Raw genomic sequence first — 22173 nt, 5'->3', positions numbered from 1 at the left:
TGGTGTTAACTTCAAATGGACAAGTTCAGGCTTTCTGATGAAGTCCAGAAGATATTCCCCACTCAGAATGGCTGCCACAACACTTCCAGGCTGACAGACCAAGCCAAAATTGCTGCAAAGTGCTGATTACAGCATGGCAGAAAGTGACTTCTGCAACTGCAGATAGGCAGACTATTGTTTCTATGGGCAACACTTAGAAAGAGCTCATACCTTTCTTTTTTCTTTTTTGCGGTGTCTCTCTTTTTTTTAATTCTTGTGGTTCTTGTTGATCTTCGTTGCCAGTGTTGGATCAAATTGAGTAGGATCTTCTGGAAAGAGTCACTGTATATCGTATTCAGATTAAGATTCCACAGACCACTAGTTTAATCCTGCAGCTCACAGAACACAACATACACCTTCCTTAACGATAACTAACTGAACTCCCCAATAAAACTCCAAAACCTGGAATGGACTAATGTGACCTGGATGCGATACTCAATAGGCTAAAAGAAAACCCCAGCATGAATCATGGAATTAATTCTCCACAAATACTCCAGATATCTGTCCCTTTTTCTTTAGTCTCAGGTCAGAGTTTCAGAGCCGTCTCTTAACCTCTCTCCACGACACTGACCCATACTGATTTCACGTGTTCCACCTACCAGAGACTCCTGAGGATAAGTGTCAGTTGTTCAGTCACTGGGGCTCCCATTGTCTTGGCGCATCTTCCATTGAGATGGGTCAGTTTCAGCCAGTCCTGTAACAACCCATTCATTCCACCCCAGACAGTTACATGACACATCTTATTGTCTTCTGCTGTGCCCCATCTCCCCTACTCATTACCCCCACCTTCTGCACCCACTACCTGATCCCTTCTACTCGCCACTACCCCTTACACACCTGTCTGCCTTTCCCACTGCTCCCCCCTACTGCTCCTGCCTCTAGCTTGCCTCCCTGGCCCTACCCCTACCTCTTCCTGGCCTTCTGCACCCACCAGCTCCCATCGCACAGTTTCCTTCAACTTAGATGCTCCTTGGCGTTACACTGGTAACACCTTTTTGGGCACTCCCCTTTCACAGGAGGTTTGTGTTGGGATTTCCAGGAGATGAATGATTCAGGGAGAGTGAGTGCATAGGCTCCCAGCCACCCTCCTTTTCTGCAGGGGTAAAACAGGATTCCCCATTTACCCTGGGTTTGTGCCCCTCCTTCTGTGGCTTGTGCCCAAGTGTAAGTGCGGGAATAGTCCCGCTCTTGTGGGGAACTTTCCTGGCTTCTGCACTACCCCGTGAAACAGGATAGCGAAAGGATCTGAGTCCTCGCTCCCACTTCCTTTACCCAGTGGCCTCCCTGCCCTTGAGGACTCCCCTTCCACTCTCCTGTCTGGCAGAGGACTCGTAACCCCAACAAGGCTGGGCCCAGGATTCCTGGGGAGCTCGATCCCTAACCCTGCTGTGGTCACCTAGGACAGGGGCTAGGGTGTCCCCACTCCGGGGTACTCTCTCTGCACTGGGCACTTCTCTGACCCACTGACCATTATATACAAGTTAAAGCAAATGCAAGTTATTTAATCAACAATTAAATTTAAAAAGAATAAGGAAAAATGGGAAAGGTTAAAGGAAACACATCAACCCGCTCTCTGGCAGGGAACATCACAAATGGTGTCTCTGGAATGTCAGGGCAGTTCACAGTCTGTTCCTTATAAGTCCCAGGCATTCTTCTCAGGCCCTGGCTGTGCTGCAGGGATGCTGTGGGTTGGACGCTTGCTCTGGTGGTGGCCACACGCTCTCAGGCTCTAAGTGGTAGGACCCTCCTTCCCTGTGTCGCCCCCGCCTTGTCGGGGTTACGATCCAAGTCTGGCCTGCAGAGCCTCTTGGCTGAGGTGTCTCCCTGTGCTGGGCCCGCTGCCCAGGGTCCCCCTCGCTCTCCCCAGCTGCTCACCGCACCCAGCTCCGGACTGCTCCAGCCCCAGCTGCACCACTCTGTCTCAGCACTGCTGCTGCTGCTCTGCCGCCAGCTCCCTGGGCTGCTTCTTTGGCCCCTCTGCCTTTGGTTGCTGCAGCTCTGCTCCCAGGACAGGTCTGCTCTGCAGGTTGCTTCTGTGACTGACCTGCTTCGTGGGCTGCTTTTCTGGCCCCTCTGGCTCTGGTTGCTGCAGCTCTCCTCCCAGGGCAAGTCTGCTCTCTCTGGGCTGTGCCTCTGGTTTTGGGGCTGCAGCTCTGCTCCCAGCAGAGGGTCTGCTCTATCTGGGCTGCTTTTGTGGTCCCTCTGGATCTGGCACAGCTCTGCTCCCCCGCTCAGCTTGGGCCTCTGCTTTCTCCTTAGCTCGGCCCCTCTCTGTCTGACCCAGGCAAATTCAGCTCACAGGGAGGACGGGACCTCCCTGGCCTCCTGACTCCCTGATTAGCCTGCTGACCCTGTCATTCAGGCTGACCTGGAGCATTGGCCTCTCCCCATTGTTCTTGGGGGCTGTCAGTCTCAGGGTCCTGATTCCCCATCGACCCTTCCCCTTTTAGTACTGGGAGCTAGCAACTAAAATACCCCCACTGAATTTAGTAAGGGGGCAACAGTCCCCTTACACAAGATATATCTAGGCTTGCTCAAATACATCAGCCAGTGTAGCCATCTCTTCTACAGATTTATCTGACAGGCAATTTTTTACATCATCAGTGCATATACTTGAGAAATGAGATCAAGCAATTGGTTGTAACTCTCATCCCTTTTTCCTTTTACCCATTTTCTCATTAGGGCACACATCTTATAAACATTCACTATGACTCATGCCAGCACTCCTTTTAAGATTTCTGAATTTCACCCTATACACTTCAGGAGTGACTCAGAACCTTTGTAAAAAACAGTTTCCTTAAATTTAGAATATATCAGAGCTTCCTGAATTGGCATTTCAATAAATACATTCAAAACTTTACCAGACAGTTTTGCAACCAGTGTGTGGACTTTCTTGTCCTCAGGAACCTTATGAACTCTGCATAACTTTTCAAAGATGGTGAAGTATTCCTTCATACAGTCTGTCTCTTTGTATGCAGGCCACAGCTGGTCCCAGCTGTGAATTCCTCGTGTGGAGGGAGATGTTGGTGACTCTGGGATCCTTCTCTGTTTTTCTAACAGTTCCAGATTGTTATTTCCTCTCCTTCTCCTCAGCTTCTCATTGTCTCAGCATCATGGCTTGCTTATGGGCTTCCACCTCCTGTTCCTTCAGCACCACGGCTCTTTTATGGGCAGTTCCTTCAGCCTCCCTGGATCTTTTGTGGGTGAATTATTCTCTTTCACTTTGCTTTTCAGCTTCCAATGCAGCAGCTGTTTCTTTCAGTCTCATCTCTGCCTGCCATATCTGATACTGGCAATTTCTCTCTTTTTCTGCAGCTTCCAGTCTGGCCAGCTCTAACTTTGTAGTTTTGTCATGGCTGCTCATTTTTATGCTTTTTGTTTCTATTCCCCTTACCCTAAATAAGCAAACAGAAAACAAACTGTAATGTTTCTTTGACTGTTTCCAGCTACCACACTTGACTCTCTACTTAAAATTATGACATCAGTGCTTAAAGTGTAAATTTCACTCAGAACAACAAGCTGGGCATATACCTTGCTCGCTGCACCATTGTGACAATACCCAGGGTACAATCTGGACTGTTGAACAGCTGTGTCCCCTCAATTCTCCAGCCTGAGCTGCCTTTTACACTGCTTCGCTGTGAGAGCAACCATTCCTGGTCTGCTCACACGCAGCCTCCAGCATATAAATTACTCCCAGCTATACTGTATGAGTACTATGGCCAGTCACCCTTGAATTAGGCTACAGAGTAACACTACCAAATTCCCAGTCCCAGATTTTCCCCCAGAAATGTGTGTCTTGTACTGGCCAGCCTTCTCCTGGACAATACAAAGTCCATCATTTTATTAATAGAAAATGATATGCACAAATCCTGTTCTCTCAAATAGAATTTCCCAAACACTTCAATCCAAACACACTGATTTAGATAAAACAATAAAACAAGTTTATTAACTACTGAAAGATAGATTTTAAGTGATTACAAGTAATGAGGCATTAAAGTCAGAATTGGTTACTGTGACGGGGCAGACTGGCCCCGCACTGATACCGCAGGAATTAACCCTTCCTTGCTGGCCAAGGAAGCCCTGCCCCAGAAGCCCTGCTGGGCATGCTCCAACTGGAGAATAAGTATAAAAGCCTGCAAAGGTGCTCAGTCTGGGCTGACCACCGGAGGAGGAGGTGGCACATTGCCAGCTCCAGAGGAGGGACAGCCAATGCTCCCTGGTCCAGGAGTCAGCCAAGCCGGGATGCACCTGGCATCCCAGATGGAGGTCTTGGTAGGAGGGGATGGACCGGAGGACCCCCTGTCCCCACCCCCTGGAGTGGAGAAGACGACATTGAGGGTAGGAAGTGACCCAGGGGCATTTTAGAGACAAGCAGTGTTAAAGCTGCACTGATGCTCGGTGTGTTGTGGGTGGATCCCCCACCAAGCTAAGTGCGAGGGGAAACCCTGCCAATAGGAGATCCCTGGGTTGGGACCCTATGGAGAGGGCGGGACCGGGTCCCCCTACCCCTCTGACTGTTGGGATACTCTTCCCTGCCTGAAGGCAAGTTATATGGACTCTGGCCATTGAGCTACAATACCTTGATACTCGGGACAAGTTATATGGACTCTGGCCATTGGGCCATGATGCCCTGATACTTGGGGTGAGTGACATGGACTCCGGCCATTGGGCCACACTGTCTATTTCTTTTATTACTTGCGCCATCTTACCAGGCTCATATAGTGGTGGTTGTATTTAGGCTTGTTTGCCAGCCTGAGATAGAATTTGGGGTTTGACATTTTGATACTCTTATATCTTATACTAATATGTGTAAAGAACAATGAACAAAGAGACTGTGTTGCATTTCCCACAACCAGATGGGGCTTTCAGTACAATGGGAAAAGACAAGGGATACAGCTCAAGTGTTCCCGGACATGGTGGGAATGTAAAATATGAGCACACACTTGAAGACTGCCTCAACTCCTTGCCTCAAGGCAAGGTCAAGCAACCAGTTAGGAGTGGCAATGGGGGTTGGGGAGAGAGGCATAAGAAACACTAAAAATTGAAGAAAGGACTGGCCTTGGTCAGAGCACAACCTCACTCCTTACCCCTCCTATGGGGTACAAAAGAGGTGGGACGAAGACCCCAACTTGAAACCTCTCAAACAGAACATGATCATAAGTTGTAAGGGGTGTGACTAGGGGAATGCACTGCAGGTATATTTGGGCTTGCTAAGCAGGAGGAGGTGGGAATTGGGAGTAGGGAATGGGGACACAGGCAAGGCTCTGAGGCGTCAGAGCTAGGAACGGAACACTGGGGAACAGAGCTTCTATGAAAATATGACATGCCAGGTAATACATAACAGTGAACTGATAAATTCATTTGAGGTTCTACGGGCAGCAGAGAAGGATACTGCATATCACCCAGGATCTTTTTACTGGTGGTGGACTGGGTAATCATTACCCGGTAATGGGACACCATGGAAAAAGCAAGGGGCAAACAATGGATTTTCATAGAGAAGTTGCAGGATCTTGACTTTGCAGGTGACATCAGATTGCTATCCCATAACCAGAAAGACATGCAAGCCGAAACAAATTATCTCCAGGTCTATGCACCATTAGCAGAGTTGAAAATCAACACTAAGAAAACTAAAATCATTATTATCAGCACACCACATGAAATACTAATAACATTTTCTGGGACTGACATAGAAGGGGTCTGACATTTCACATATCTTGGCAGCATTGTAAGTACAAGAGGTGGAATTGACTAAGACATTAAAGACAGAATAGCAAAAGTCAGACATGCCTTAGCAACTCTAAAGCTGATCTGGAGAAACAGAAATCTTGCCCTTCAAACTAAACTTTGAATATTTAACACCATTGTAAAGTCCATCTTACTATATGGTGCTGAAACTTTGAGACTTATTAAGACCTTATATCTAACTCCAAATTTTCATACAACAGCTTCCTTAGTCAAATCCTTAATATCAGATGTCCATAAAAATCACAAATGCAGAATTCTGGAGGAGAACCAAACAAACTATTCGACATTGGTGAGGCCTCATCTGGAGTACTGTGTCCAGTTTTGGGCCCCACACTACAAGAAGGATGTGGATAAATTGGAGAGAGTCCAGCGAAGGGCAACAAAAATGATTAGGGGTCTAGAACACATGACTTATGAGGAGAGGCTGAGGGAGCTGGGATTGTTTAGCCTGCAGAAGAGAAGAATGAGGGGGGATTTGATAGCTGCTTTCAACTACCTGAAAGGGGGTTCCAAAGAGGATGGCTCTAGACTGTTCTCAATGGTAGCAGATGACAGAACGAGGAGTAATGGTCTCAAGTTGCAGTGGGGCAGGTTTAGATTGGATATTAGGAAAAACTTTTTCACTAAGAGGGTGGTGAAACACTGGCATGCGTTACCTAGGGAGGTGGTAGAATCTCCTTCCTTAGAGGTTTTTAAGGTCAGGCTTGACAAAGCCCTGGCTGGGATGATTTAACTGGGAATTGGTCCTGCTTCGAGCAGGGGGTTGGACTAGATGACCTTCAGGGGTCCCTTCCAACCCTGATATTCTATGAAACTAATTGGAGAGGACATTACAGAACAGAAATAGAGAGGTCTAGGACATACATAGAGAAAGATACAAATAACATAACAAGACAGGATAGGACAGGACCTACAGTAGAAGTAGAACTGCAAACTATCAAAATTACCTAGGAAGAAGCTAGAACTGCAGCAGTGGACCAGCAAAGATGAAAGGTAGTGATAGAAGATGGAAGGTATATTCTGCATGGCATAGAGAGGCATGAGAGAGATGGTTTTTATACTCATTAATGATTTTGCATATGTGATATCAGAGCCATTAAGGACCAAAATTTAGAATTATCATGGTCATATGTATGTTTCACATGGGATCTTGTCCTGTAAATTTAGTAATGCAAAATGTTATCCCACTATTTATCACAGTTATAGTTCTGTCTTGCAGTAAGTCAGGACCTAGGTGTGTTTTACTGTGTTGCCAAAAACAGAGCCCCTCTCTGTCCAAGCACAGTTTAGGGGCATGGTTAAAACATGTCTAAGTCCCAGCTATAGCACAAAACAGAATTATGTTTCAACCAGGTCATGATAATAATATACTTGTAACTGACAAGTGGTATGTACTTGACATATACTTGTACACTCACACAAGGCCTTGAAGAAACTAACATGTCATGGGTGCTCTCCAAAACATCATAGTCTTCCCTATTTCTTGAGGCCTTGGACCCTTGATTTGGAAAATTCCACTGGTTCTAATTTAATCTACAGCACACTGATTAGAGTAGGCCATTTATATGCTAGAACCGTAAAGGATAAAACAGAAGCTCAAAAAACCAAACAAAAAAGCCAAACAAACCACCAACCACTGAAGCATCTGCTGGAAATAATTTTTATGCAAAACACAGATACTCATTTTCAAATATAGCATTAGGCAAATTATCAAAAAATAATTTTAACAGTCTAATAAAACCAATCCTCTAAAATGAAAATCATCCTTTGAGGTTTTTGTTTCCACTAAAGAAATGCCTCACAACAGCACTGTCACTTCTTTGTAATGTGGTATCATTGTAACACATCTCTACAGTACATTACCCATTAGAATTACCGTAAGCTTTCAGACAATATCAGTGCCTGAAATCTTTGCTACTGGTAAGTAAAACCATAGGAAAGGGGACATGTAGGAAAGTGACATAACAATGTAAACTGTACCAAGGAGTCTAATCATCACAGCATAACTTTCCAAAGAAACTATCAGAAGGAATTGAACCAATTCTAATAAATCAGTGTTCCGGATTTCAAACCCATAAACTGATGAATACTTAAAGTTACAGTGTCATTATTCTGAACACCAACAAATAATTAACTTATATCTTCCTTCCTTAGGATTCTTGTCCTTTTAACTATGATCCAGAGGGTAGCTTTTATGTTACCATTATCTCTATTATTCTTTGAATAGAAATTACATTTAGGTTTGATACATAGTTCACATGCAATGGCTTGTTAGTTGTTTCTAAACTGTGATGTGAAAGGTAGTATTTTGATAAAATGGCCATGCGGTAGGGGAGCAGAAATAATTGTGTCATTTTAAATGCTCAACCTTTCAGTTTTTCAATATGATATTTATCATTGAGATTCACCATGTGTGCTTAGTATATAATGGTTTTATATAAAGTTACTGATTTTTTAATGTATATTTCTCAGTAGGTAACTTCTTTCTTGCTTCTGTCCAAAATGTCACTGATTCAAGTTATATGCTAGGATACATATTGTTATCACAGTGGAATATAACTGGGTAGTACACAGTTAAAATACTATTATTCATATATGATGTTAAACAAAAATCTCTTTTCTTTAGCTCTCTAATTTGTATCCATTTGAAAGCTGCTATTTTGTGTGTGTGTGTAACCCACACACCTTCTGGGTGTGGTGTTGTGTCCCATCTAGTGGCACTGAGACCACTTAGAGCGCGAAAGAGATTAACGTGTCTGCTCTACAGCCTTAGCTAACAGCCAGTTGGCTTTTGGCTCATGCACTAAGCTCCAGAGGTCCCCGATTTGATCCCGCCTGCCAACAACCGGGGCCTGTCAGCGTTACAAGTGCATGCGTGTGTGAGCCTTGGCCAAAAAGGACCACTGTTCCAAGGCTGCATGTAATCAGATATGGCCTGATTTTTAGAGGTGGTAGACATTTTTTTTATTGAAAAGTTTCAATATCTATATTTAGTTATTTCACTTTTTGGTAGAAAGAAAAATGTCTATAGCCATTTTTACAAAAATACAATAAAAATGTCACAAACATTGTGCTGAAGGAATGTGTAACAAACACCAAAGTGGGGGGGATGAAAAGATAGCTTTAAGCCATCTTTAGACTCCTCATACCTTCATTCTCATCTGAGGGCTAATTGAGTTGATAAGTGTCATTGTGATAACCTGCAAAAACCAAGAACCCCCCACCCGCTCAAACCAAGAACCCCCAACACTGGGGTGACTCACTTGTTGCATGTTTTCCTGGCATCAGAGCTGCTTTCATTAAGGAGTTGTGCAAAACTGCCCTAATGTAGGAAAGGACCTGCACCCTATTCTCTCTTAGTTTGCATTCTTGGAGTTTGTAGGATTCTCGTTATGACCAGGTTGTTTTGTATGGATGCTAAAGTTAGAGGGAGAGCAAGCAGCTTTTATGTAGGAAACCTTATGCCATTTCTTTATATTTGCTGGGTAAGACTCTCAGATAAATATTTAAAGAGTTCTAGCAAAGGAAGCAGATTGCCAGGATATAAGTAGCTGTGTTTAATAAGACACATTTAATATTGTATGCTGGCAAAACATTTTAAATTAAAACAAATATAATCTAGAGGAGTGTTTGAACAGTGGCTCTTTTACTTATACTATGTTTGCAGGTGGGTGGATTAAATAATTGTAGAAATTTCTGGCTGCATTAGACCTCTTACTATCTCTGTTAGTTTAGGGTCAAGTTTACTAAATTATTTAGCTCACTTCATAGATTCTGGCATTGCAGCAATGGCTATCGGAACAAAAATCAACACATCGGTAAACTAACAAGAATTGCAAACTAGGATATTAAGGAATGAGTAAGGAATGTGGAAATCTTTAGAGGAGTGGGACAAAGCTTTGGAAATTTTAATTTCCGCAGATCTTCAACTTGGGTGCCTAAATAACTAGGCAGAGAAGCCCACAGACATATACCAGTACATATTTACTTAGATATTGTTTTGCACTGCCATTTGACTACAGGGCTGAACCAAATGCATTGATTATAATTGTATGTAATGGCATTTCCATAGCACTCATGCCCATACTGTATGAGAATCCTTTAACATAATTGTACTTCTATGATGAACATATTGGGCTAAATGTACACTATTACATAAGAGCACATATCCCAGCAATTCTGGTAGAACCATCTGCAACAAATACTGGCTGGAAGTTCATAGCAGCGTGCTGACCATAGTCTTAAAGAGTATGAGTTCGCTCATTGTTTAGGACTGGGCTCACATGGCAGCAGAAACTGTTCTCTTCAGTTACTAACTAGTTGATATTAATTTATAATTTGAGGGATTCTTGATGGGAATGAAATAAGATAATACCTGCTATTTTTGTCTAATTTGTTTTGCAGTGTTGTAGGTATGTTGGCTCCAGTATATTAGAGAGACAAGGAGGGTGAAGTAATATCTCTTATTGGACCAACCACTCTTGGTGAAAGAGACAAGTTTTCAAACTTACATGAGGCTCTTCTTTACGTCTGGGAATGTTACAGAGAGTGTCACAGCTAAATACAAAGTGGAACAGATTGTTTAACATAAGAAGACAATACATATTGTAAGAGACTATTCAAGGTGAAGTTGCCAGATAACACCACTGCAATCATGGTCAATACTCATTCTCGAATGATCCCTCACAGAAAAATAAGACAAAAATACCCTGTAATCTGAGCCCCACCATCCAAGGCTGAAGCTAAAGCCTGAGCCCCACTGCCCAGGGCTGAAACTGTAGCCTGAGCCCCACCGCCTGGAGCAGTGGGGCTTCGGCTTTGGCCCTGGACCCCAGCAGGTCTAACGCCAGCCCTTGCAACCCATTTTGTCTATCTTTTTTTACAGTGCAAGTATTTGTAATAAAAAATATAAAGTGAGTACTGTACACTTTGCATACTGTGCTGTAATTGAAATCAATATTTGAAAATGTAGAAAAACATCTAAAATATTTATAATTTTAAATTGGTGTCCTATTGTTTAAAAGTGCAATGAAAACTGCGATTAATCATAACTACTTTTTAAAAAATCCAGCTAATTTCTTTTGTGTTAATTGCTTGAGTTAACTGCGATTGACAGCCTTATTAATTACATAATCAGTGAAGCTCCTTTGCTTTGTCTAGAGATAGACTTCTATATACTTACTTATTTAGGGATTGATTTTTCCAAAATGAGTGCTCAGCATCCTGAAAGTCAGGCTTATTTACATGCCTAAATATGAATGTGGAGGTACCCAAGACAGGCTGGTGAAATTTTTTTCCATTGAAACTTCTGATTGATATTTTTCCTTGACAAATGTGTATAGAAAATTTTGACTTTGTCTAAAAATTGAGCACCTGAAACTTTGACATTCAATTTTGAAATGATTAAACATTTTGCTTTGACATTTGAATTAAAACAAAATGTTTCAGCATTCTCAAATCAAAACTATTCACTTTGGTTTTGTTCAACATTAAACCATGGCCTCCAATTTATTGCCCCCACTCTACACCTAGGTTTGAAAATGTTAATGTTTGACCCCTTTAAGTTAAGCATTTAGTCCAACTAGCATCATTTAAAATATTTTTGTAGCAATCTGCTGGCAGAAGTACACCATTATTTCAGCACAAAGTGCTATGGAATCTGATTTGTTTGGTATAGATAGGAAGCTTTTCTGAAATCAAGATTCATGCGGTGTGTTGTTTTATCTCTGCTGCATTATTTCAATACTATCAGGAATATTCATCGGGTATGATCCTCACTTAATTTATCCAATCAGTTTCCTACTGTATATGTGAGATCTGCATTTGTCATCTTCCAGTCCTTTGGTACCTGTTGTATCCTGAGTTCTTTCGCTGTTTATCTTTGCTACTTCCATGAGAATTCTTGGATTCATTGCCTATGGTTCTAGCTCCTCGTGAACTTTTTATGATTCTAGCAGCTTATGTCCTTTAAGGCTTTCGCATGATACCAGAACTCTCATTCATTAGGAAAATGCATGCAGTTTTAAGCTTTAGTTGTTCTTCAGCTTCTTTTACAAATGAAGAGACAAATACAGTAATTTATTTTGCCCGCTTTTTCACTTACTGGCCAGAATACCCACAGGTGTAAATCAGTATAGCTCCGTTGAAACATTTTTAAAGAAAACAGCATTGAAGCATTTCTTTTGAGTGTGTGAGGAATACAGTCCACAGCATTTATAAACTTTTTAGGGGACAAAAATGGAGATTGCATTTTTGAGCCTATGAAGCATGAGATTGGCTGTTCACTGTTACCAAAGATATCTCAGATACTACTGTGTGGGCTTGTCTTCACTACTGGGGTAAGTCGACATAAGTTACACTACTCCAGCTACATGAATAACGTAGCTGGAGTCGACATAGCTTAGGTCAACTTACCCCAGTGTCTTCACTGCGCTGCATTGACAGATGTTCACCTCTCCGAGAAGAGTAAGGTAAGTCAATCGAAGGAGTACTGGGGTTGACCAGAGAGCTCTGCCATCGATTTAGTGGGTCTTCACTAAACCCACTAAATCAACACCTGCTGAATAGATTGCAGCAGCATCGATCTCCCCAGTAGTGAAGACAAGCCCTGTGTCAAGGTTCCTCCCCCACCCTGAACTCTAGGGTACAGATGTGGGGACCTGCATGAAAAACCTCCTAAGCTTATCTTTACCAGCTTAGGTCAAAACTTCCCCAAGGTACAAAATATTCCACCCGTTGTCCTTGGACTGGCCGCTACCACCACCAAACTAATACTGGTTACTGGGGAAGAGCTGTTTGGACGCATCCTTCCCCCCAAAATACTCCCCAAAACCTTGCACCCCACTTCCTGGACAAGGTTTGGTAAAAAGCCTCACCAATTTGCCTAGGTGACTACAGACCCAGACCCTTGGATCTTAAGAACAATGAACAATCCTCCCAACACTTGCACCCCCCCTTTCCTGGGAAATGTTGGATAAAAAGCCTCACCAATTTGCATAGGTGACCACAGACCCAAACCCTTGGATCTGAGAACAATGAAAAAGCATTCAGTTTTCTTACAAGAAGACTTTTAATAAAAATAGAAGTAAATAGAAATAAAGAAATCCCCCCTGTAAAATCAGGATGGTAGATATCTTACAGGGTAATTAGATTCAAAACATAGAGAACCCCTCTAGGCAAAACCTTAAGTTACAAAAAAGATACACAGACAGAAATAGTTATTCTATTCAGCACAATTCTTTTCTCAGCCATTTAAAGAAATCATAATCTAACACATACCTAGCTAGATTACTTACTAAAAGTTCTAAGACTCCATTCCTGTTCTGTCCCTGGCAAGAGCAGCATACAGACAGACCCAGACCCTTTGTTTCTCTCCCTCCTCCCAGCTTTTGAAAGTATCTTGTCTCCTCATTGGTCATTTTGGTCAGGTGCCAGCGAGGTTACCTTTAGCTTCTTAACCCTTTACAGGTGAGAGGAGCTTTCCCCTGGCCAGGAGGGATTTCAAAGGGGTTTACCCTTCCCTTTATATTTATGACACCCTGTGATAACCCTCTGCAAATTCTTACTTTTTGGTGGTGGGCATTGTACTATGGCAGAATATATTTCATAAAGCAGCAGGGTCAGACAAGTTAGAAAAATACAATTCTGTTTTCTATGTAAACAATTCTGGTGGTATAAAAATTACCTGTTTAAAAGATTTCAACTAAATCTGAACACACACACACACAGTTTCCACCTCAATACCCTTTTTCACATATCCTGGAAAAAGCACACTAATGCCACTTCCATTCCAAACCTAAAAGTCATGAATCTTATGTGTGTTTCCCTGTCATCAGTCTCTTGACCACCTAAAGCCTTTTATTTTGGCTGTAGCTATAGCAATTTGATTTGCAGGAACACAAGAAGAAAAATTGAAAACCACACTTCCTGTACTCTCAATTGGGCAAAACAGACTGAAAAAAAATTATGCTAAAATCTAAACAGCTGAGAAAACAAGGCAGACTCATCCCTTGGTAAAATCATATTTGTGTCCTTGGAAGAGAAGAACCATGGCTTAGCAGCTGCTGCTGGCTAAATATAATGCAAAGCATATGAATGGATTTCCTTACTAACTCCACATTTCTACCACCTTTATTTTGAATAATAGAGTGAACAGGCTTAAAAGTTCTACAGTTTAGTAAGGTGTGGGGTTTCCCCCTCATTTTCAGCAATATTCTCTATCTAGAGAATGGGAAGTTCCACTAGCAATGGTAAACTTTTTCAAAATGGCACATTTTTAAAGATTATTGAATTTCCATTATTATGTGGATAGTTACACAACTTGAATAAGAGTGACAATGCATAGTTGGTGGGGAAAAACAATATTAGTGGATATATTAGCTGCCTTAAATTATGACATTTTTTTTCTCCCTAATTGCAAACAACTTTGACTTTGAGTGAAATTTAGGAAATAGATATCTATCTATCAAACACACACACATATAAGTGATGGGGCAAACGTTCAGACTGTTTGCTCCTTTTTAATCCAAAATACAGTGTTCTAATCTCATTGCAGTAATTTTAATATGATGTCATTCCACCAAAGTCAATGTAATTACTTGCACAATCAGTCCCTGATGGAGACCTCTACAAGGTGTTGCACAGATATCAAGTATAAAGATAGTTCCTGTCCCAAATAAATTACTGTTTTTGTATATGACAAGATGCAACAGGTGGATGAAACAAATAAGATGGGGGAGAAAGAGATAGCAAAGAAATGAGCAAATTTAGCACAGTAAGCTCACCACCTGCCTGCTCAGGATCAACTGCCATAATTCTGTAGGCAGTACAACAAAGATGAATCAGAGATATGAAGGAGGATAAGGTATATGGGCATAGTTTGGGTGGGGTATGGGAGACATTGCCTCTCAAACTGCAAGCCTCAGGCAGGTGTGAAATTTACCCTCTGTGTGCAGCCCCATTGGCCTGGCTAGAGCTGCCCCCCATAAATATAGAAGTCAGACTACCCCTATGATAAGGTAGGGGTTTTATGGATTTTTTTCCAAGGAGTTTTCCCATCCTAGTGGCAGAAATGGCCTTCTAATGTTACCATGATTGATAGCATTCCTAAATATGTCAAGAAAAAGTCTAAATGCACTATCTACTTTCCCCCTGGCTTTCTTTTTCCCCCACAGGGAGAAGAAACAGGTGGGAGGGAGTTTAAAAATGAACGTTTTTTTTCCCTATCAAAATAAAGATTTCAATATTGATGCTTTTTAAAAAAAATTAAAGAGCATAATGACAAAATTTTTACTCAAAAGCCAAAAAAAATTCATGAAAACCTTTAAATGAATTTATTTATTTTTTCAAAATCCAACTCTTTTCAAAACTCTTTAAAAAGACGTGAGGCCCAGGGTGTGGTTAGCATGACCCTGTGTTGTACTGTGGAGAGGATTCTGCCTAAGGAAGGTTTCAGAGTAACAGCCGTGTTAGTCTGTATCCGCAAAAAGAAAGGAGTACTTGTGGCACCTTGGAGACTAACAAATTTATTTGAGCATAAGCTTTCATGAGCTATAGCTCACTTCATCCCTCACGAAAGCTTATGCTCAAATAAATTTGTTAATCTCTAAGGTGCCACAAGTACTCCTTTCCTTTTTGCCTAAGGAAGGCAGGTCATCTTTCCATTACCACCCTAGTTGGAGGTTATGCGGGTCTTGTTTCTGCCAGGAGTTTCATAGTGGTTGCAGCAGTGATGAATGCGAATGGCTGTCGTGAATGAGGTAGCCACCGGCCATTCAGGCTATGCCGTCTCACCACTTTTCAGGCTGTGCTGACCTTTTGTGGGCAGACTATCAGAGGGAAAGTTGTACTGACAGCCTTCATTCTTCCAGACTTTCCTCATTTTGAGGCCCTGTGCCACAGGTTAATCCACCCCCTGATTTTATGGATAGTTTGGGAAATTTTGCCTGAGTACTAACTGCAATTTTAGGCCTCTGTGTTCTAGGAATATTGTAGGCTGGTAAGTCTGCTAAGGTAATCCAAATAATAAATTGTATCTGAGCTGGATGTTGAAGCAGGGATAATTAGACACTCAGCCTTTTGCTTTCAACAGTGGTTTGTTAAAGGGGAGTTTGAACTCAGTGAGTTAAATGGTTCTGTGATGCCATAATGTCTAGCATAGATTGACCCATACGATTGGGTCTTGCTTGTTTGGGTTTCAAGTGTCTCGGGAGGTGGACTGGGTCTGGGCAACTGTTTTCATCTTTGATTGTATCTGAAAAATATTAATGACCCAGACATTTATTTGATATATTTAAATATGTTTATAGTTACTTGGGTCACATCCAGGATACAGTAAAGATATGGCAAGCTTAATTAATTTCATATTTCCAGGTTTTCTCCTCTGTGGATGCTAGACCTTGAGTATAGTGAATTGTATTATTCTTGGAACCCAGGAGTAGCCAGATATATAATATCTATTTGGTCATTTCTTTTGTCTTTTCTCTGTCCTCACAAGTAAAAGTGGAGACAGGCTAAGTCTTCCAGAGGCATAAAGTCAAATCCAGTCACAGAGTAAATCCATTGACTTCAAAGGAGAGGTGCCCACTTACACTGGGGCTAGGTTTGGCCCATAGTGTCCTTTGGAATATTAAGATGAGAAAAGTAGAATGGAATAGAGCTCTGTTTAGAGGTAACATGACTTATATAGTTGTAATTGTATATGTGTTACACCCAAATCTTCTGTAATACAAAACCATTGTCATCTCCTTCCTTCAACATGCTGTTCTCTTGTTGAGCTAGTTGAATAATAATCAAAACTAGTTTTTTCTCCATCAATTATCAGATAATGTTTTCACAAATAATTTGTTTCTACTACTTAACCAAATCTATAGGTAGATGAACAACATTCATCAAATAAATTATTTCAATTTTTTCATCATAATTTTTTCAGAAATCCAGATCCTCAGCTGTTTTTAATCACCCTCGCTCTACTGAAGTCCATAAAGCTATGCCAATTAGAACTAGCTGAGGATCTTGTTGCTTGTTGCTATGGTATTCTAGTGTTTAATATAGGCTTTAATTTGGCCATTTTATTGTGCACAAAGTAGGATCACTATAGTTTTTAACTTTTGTTAACATTTTAAATAAAGATGCTTACATAATCTTAACAAAGTCTTCATGCTATGTTGACTATTTTAGTTAAAATAACTAACTAAAATCTTATCAGGTAAGACATCGGTTGTTCAAGAAAGCCATTGTTTCTAGTTCTCTAAGCACCAAGCAAAGCATGATGGATAATGATGTACTAAATACACCTCTAACACCCATGCTTTTAAACTGATCACAAATATAGAGTGTGAGTAGTAACTATTTAACTCAATATCTTAATTCCTGTCAACCCTTCCTTTGCAGCCACCAGGGCACTTGCCAGGTCCACATCCAAAAGAAATGTTTATAATCTTCTGGCCAAACTAAGATAGGAAAAGGTTATTGTGGAAAATACATAATTTTTTTCTGCCAGTTTTATTTCTACCATCAACTGTGAACCTAACTGAGAACGTAACCCAACTGAGACTGTGAACTCTGGTGATAAATGGTTTGCTGTCATTACTTCTGTCTTGTCTAAAGACAGCTACCTCTCAATTTCAACCAGACATTGAGTACAGCTCTTGACTGCATCGGATGGATTTGAAGAAAGAAGCAGAGCTGTGAAGTCATCAGCACACTGAATGCACCCAAGTTCTTATCTCTTTACTAACTCTTCTATTGTTCCCATACACACATTGAACAGGAAAGGTGATGAAGTGGAATGCAGTAGAACCTTATTACTGAGAAAGAAGAACTGTTGTCCAAAATCACTCCGAGTACTCTATAAGGAAGGAAGAGAACCACCAAAGCAGCCCCGTGCACATCTGCTAGAGGCAGCAGATAAATCAAGAACATCTCATAATCTAAGGCAGCTAATATATCTAATATTAGCATGGACACCTGATCATTGTTCATCACCAGGAACAGATCATCTACAAATGTGAACTATGAAATTTCTGTACTAAGCTTTTGTCAGTACCCAGTCTGATAATCCACAAGGAGGTCTGAGCCATCTAGTCTCTGAGACCAGATTGTCTTTCCACTAATCTGAACCAAAAGAAAAATTAGATGCAGGCTGATAGTGGCCAGATCATCTACATCCAGTGCTAGCTTCTTGAGCAAAGGCCCTGCAAGAGCTTACATAAGAGGAGGCAGCAACCTTCCCTCCTTAAGGGAGGCACTGACAATCTTCATCAGTAGTGGTCTCTGTTCTCTTTTTCAGCTAACACAGGTCATGGGAGAAAGGCACATGTGGAATGAAGTTCCTCTAACAGTTTTATGTGCAGAGCTTCATCTTCACCTCAGGAACAATACAAGGGGATCAAGTGGGGGAAGATTGAGGTAGAGGGAGGCAGAATGTATTTGAGAGAAGGGAAAGAGATCCAAAGTATTTAGATGGAAGACCAGGAGTAATTTTTGGGGTGTGGAGGGGGTGAGAATTTTTTCAGGTATCTAATTCCCAACCCTATCCCCAAAACTTATTTTTGGCACCAGCTGCTACTGCCATATAGTCCCTTTTCCATCTGGCCCGGTGTTTGCATAAACATTTCAGATACAAGATTAATTATTTTAATATTGTTGACAAATAAAAGCCCAGCTGGCAAAGAAACCAGAAACCAATTGTCCATATGCAATTGGAAAACTTGTTTCTTCTTCTTTAGCTACTTATTTAGTTATTGGATTGACCGGCTGGTTTTTGTCCCTTGACTTCCAATACAGTGGTAAATTGTACCATTCCACTACAGACATTCATCAGTTCATTTTTCTTGCTGCTTGTAGAATTGGTTAGACATTTTTGGGGAACTATTATTTACTACAGTATATAAAGAACTCTACTTGGAGTTGGTGGATAACAGGGTTTTCTCTTACAGAGTATTTAAACAATGTGATACAATCTTTTTTCTTGTGCGCATTGTTGGAATCAACTATATACAATGTCCTTGCAAATCCATGTTTCTCATTCTGCACCAGGAAAAAGATTGCTAATGACTTCAGTGGGCTTTGGAACAGGCCCAATATGAATATAATGTTCAGCTGTTCACTGTTGTGTTGGAACAACATTTTCAGAATTTGTTTAATTTCCTTTGATAAATGATAATTTAGTCAATCTGGATTGTTAGCTCTTTGAGGCAAGGTCTTGCCACTTTTATTTGTCTGCAAACAAACAATGCAAACATATGGCTCCCCAGGTGTAAGTAATAAATAACTGCCCACCTCTTCACATATGGAATTTAGCATTTTTGCCACACATTTATTTGAGTGCTTTTACTAGGAGTAGTAAACACTTCTCACAGATTAGCTATGAAAGCCCATGTTTTCCTATTTTTACATCACTCACATTTTCTAAGTGTATAGATTTCTTTTTTCATTTTTATGGGACTGTAGAGCTCAAGGGCTTGGTAAGGAGCTATAGAACCTTTCAGCTGAAGGTTCAAATCCGGTTACCATTTAAAATGCTTGTATTTGATTATGAAGTGACTTGGTGGCCTCAGTCTAGTTCATATTGGCAGTCTCTACAGAGAAGCCAGGAACTGAATAATTAGTTTGGCTGGGTACTAGCTCTATAAAAATCTTTCCTTTTCTCTTTCCAGGCAAGTGGAACTTAGCCTCCCTCTACTATGTACACACAAGTAACCCCTGAGAGACAGAGTTGAAACCTGAGAAAAATGCCTGCATCAGCAAGTTGCTGCTGTCTATGGACAGTGTCGTATTAGAGTTGTATGCAATTTTGACTTTCAAAGGGAGCCTGAGACCAAACTTCCTTAGGCACTTACAAAAACTCTCACCCATGGTCCATAGAATCAGGTAGAGGATCTAGCAAATCAAGTTAGATGTAACACATCCTTTGTGCTTCAACTCTTAAACATCACAAAAGAATAACTTTCTTTCTTCAGAAAAGTTATCATCGTCCAAGATCTGGCAAGCAGTCCTCTGGTGCCATTGAATCGTTGACTGTCCAGTGTGAATCAAAAAATAAAGGTGCTGATATCTGTCATTTTTTCAGTATAAAAATTTCAAAATGGAGTAGACAAAGGAAGAAGCAATTCTCATCAGCAGTAATGTTGTATTTTTTTCAGAAGCAAGCAAGAAGTAGTCATATAATAATGTCATATGTGATAATAGATTTTGTCAAACTAACTTACTATCTTATTTGATGAGAAAACAAATTTGGTTGATAAAGATAATTGTGGGATGTAATATACTTAGAATTCTGTAAAGCCTTTGACTTGGTACAACATGATATTTTGATTAAAAAACCCTAGAATGGTATAACATCCACATGGTGTACATTAGGTGGATTAAAGGCTGGCTAACTGACAGGTCTCAGTGTTAGAAATGAGGAATCATCATCAAATGGGCGTTTTTTTTTAGTGAGGTCACACAGGATTGGTACTTGGCTCTCTGTGATTTAATATTTTTATTGATGACTTGAAAGAGAACATAAAATCACTACTGACAAAGTTTTCAGTTAACACAAAACTTAGAGGAGTGGTAAATAATGAAGAGGTCTCGTCACTGATCCAGAGTGATCTGGATAGCTTGGAAAGCTGAGCCCAGCAAACAAAATGTATTTTAATATGGCTAAATGCAAATGTATAATTTAGGAACAAAGAATGTAGGCCCTACTTATAGGATGGAGGATTCTATCCTGGGAAGTGGTAACTCTGAAGAAGGTTTGGGGGTCATGGTGGTTAATCAGCTGAACTTGAGCTGGCCAAAAGGGCTAATACAACTCTTGGCTGACAGGGAAACCTTGAGGAGTAGTAGTACTAGTGAGGTTATTTTACCCCGGCATTTGACACTGGTGCAGCTATTGATGGAATATCATCTCTAGTTCTGGTGTCTACAATTCAAGAAGGATGTTTACAAAGTGGAAAGGGTTCAGAGAAGAACCATGAGAATGATTAAAGGATTGGAAAAACAGGAAATAGTGGTAGATTAAAGAAACTCAGTCTATCTTAACAAAGATGGTTAAGGGGTGACTTCAGTTCAGCCTATAAGTATCTACATGGGGACTATTTAATAATGGGATCTTCAGGCTAGGAGAGAAAGGTATTACACAATCCAATGCTTGCAAATTGCAGCTATACCAATTGAGACTGGAAATAAGTCATAACATTTTAACAATGAGAGTAATTAACCATTGGAACAACTTGTCAATGGTTGTGGTGGATTTTCCATCACAGACCATTTTTAAATTGAGATTACATCTTTTTCTAAAGCTATGCGCTAGGAATTATTTTGGGGAAGTTCTATGGCCTGTGTTATACAGGTGGTCAGATGAGATAATCACAGTGGTCCCTGATGGCTAGGGAATCTACAAAGTTAGTAGGATTAAACTGGATTCTTTATCCAAGGTAACTCAAAGAGTAACAGTTTCCCTACCATATTGTCCGTTCCTCCTCTCTCCTCATCTAAGCTGTCTCTAGTGTTTGAAGTATCTACTGCCTTGCTTTATCTACACAACATTTCTAGATTTACTCTTGTAAGTTTTGACAGAGTCAAATTTCATATTCTTTAATGATAATAACTCTAATTACATATTCATTTGGAAGCATGTTCCATTTAAACCCCAGTAGCCCTTTGCGTAGCTTAGATACGATTTAGCGGCTGTCTTATTTAGGACATACTCTGTTGGCCTAGGACAGAGGTCGCCTTGCAATTCTGACAGTGGGAATTATGTCCCATGCCACTAAGAAGTCAAAAGGCATTTTAAGAATGCTTCTTTCAACATCCTTTTTAAAAACATTTTTAAAACTCCAGTAGATAAATTATTTGTGACATATTTCATTCCCTTCCTAACAAAATACTTGTTAGTTTATTAAATATCCTTTTTTTCCTTCTTCCCCCATCTCAAATATTTTCCACGTATCCATTACAAGCATCATCTCTTGGGATTCAACACCAACCTACCTTGTGTTTCGGAGAACCTATATGTTACAGTGCTAGGAATGGTAGAAACACTCTTGGCAGGCACAAAGTCTCATTAATGAGAGATTACCAGGTGTTCATAAAAGATATTTTCCTTGTGGGACAAAGAGAAAATGAGAAAAATCAGTTTTCTTTGAAATGGCAACAGGTTCACTGTTTCCTTAATATGAATTTGGAGTGTAGCAAAGCTCAGTTCCACAGTTCTTCCTGTGAACAACAGGAGGCCATTTTCTGGCAAGGAAGAGAATCCTCTTTTGGGAAACAGGGCCTAGTTATTTTGTGATGCCTGTTTAAAATAAACAAAGTCTCTCCATAAAGACTTGCACTCCTTCGGGCCACTTAGTAAAAACAAGGTTCACAATACAATATAGGAAACAAAATTACATATTA

The sequence above is a fragment of the Lepidochelys kempii genome, chromosome 3, assembly GCF_965140265.1.
Source record: "Lepidochelys kempii isolate rLepKem1 chromosome 3, rLepKem1.hap2, whole genome shotgun sequence".
Lineage (NCBI taxonomy): Eukaryota > Metazoa > Chordata > Testudines > Cheloniidae > Lepidochelys > Lepidochelys kempii.
This window is presented reverse-complemented; position numbering follows the sequence as displayed.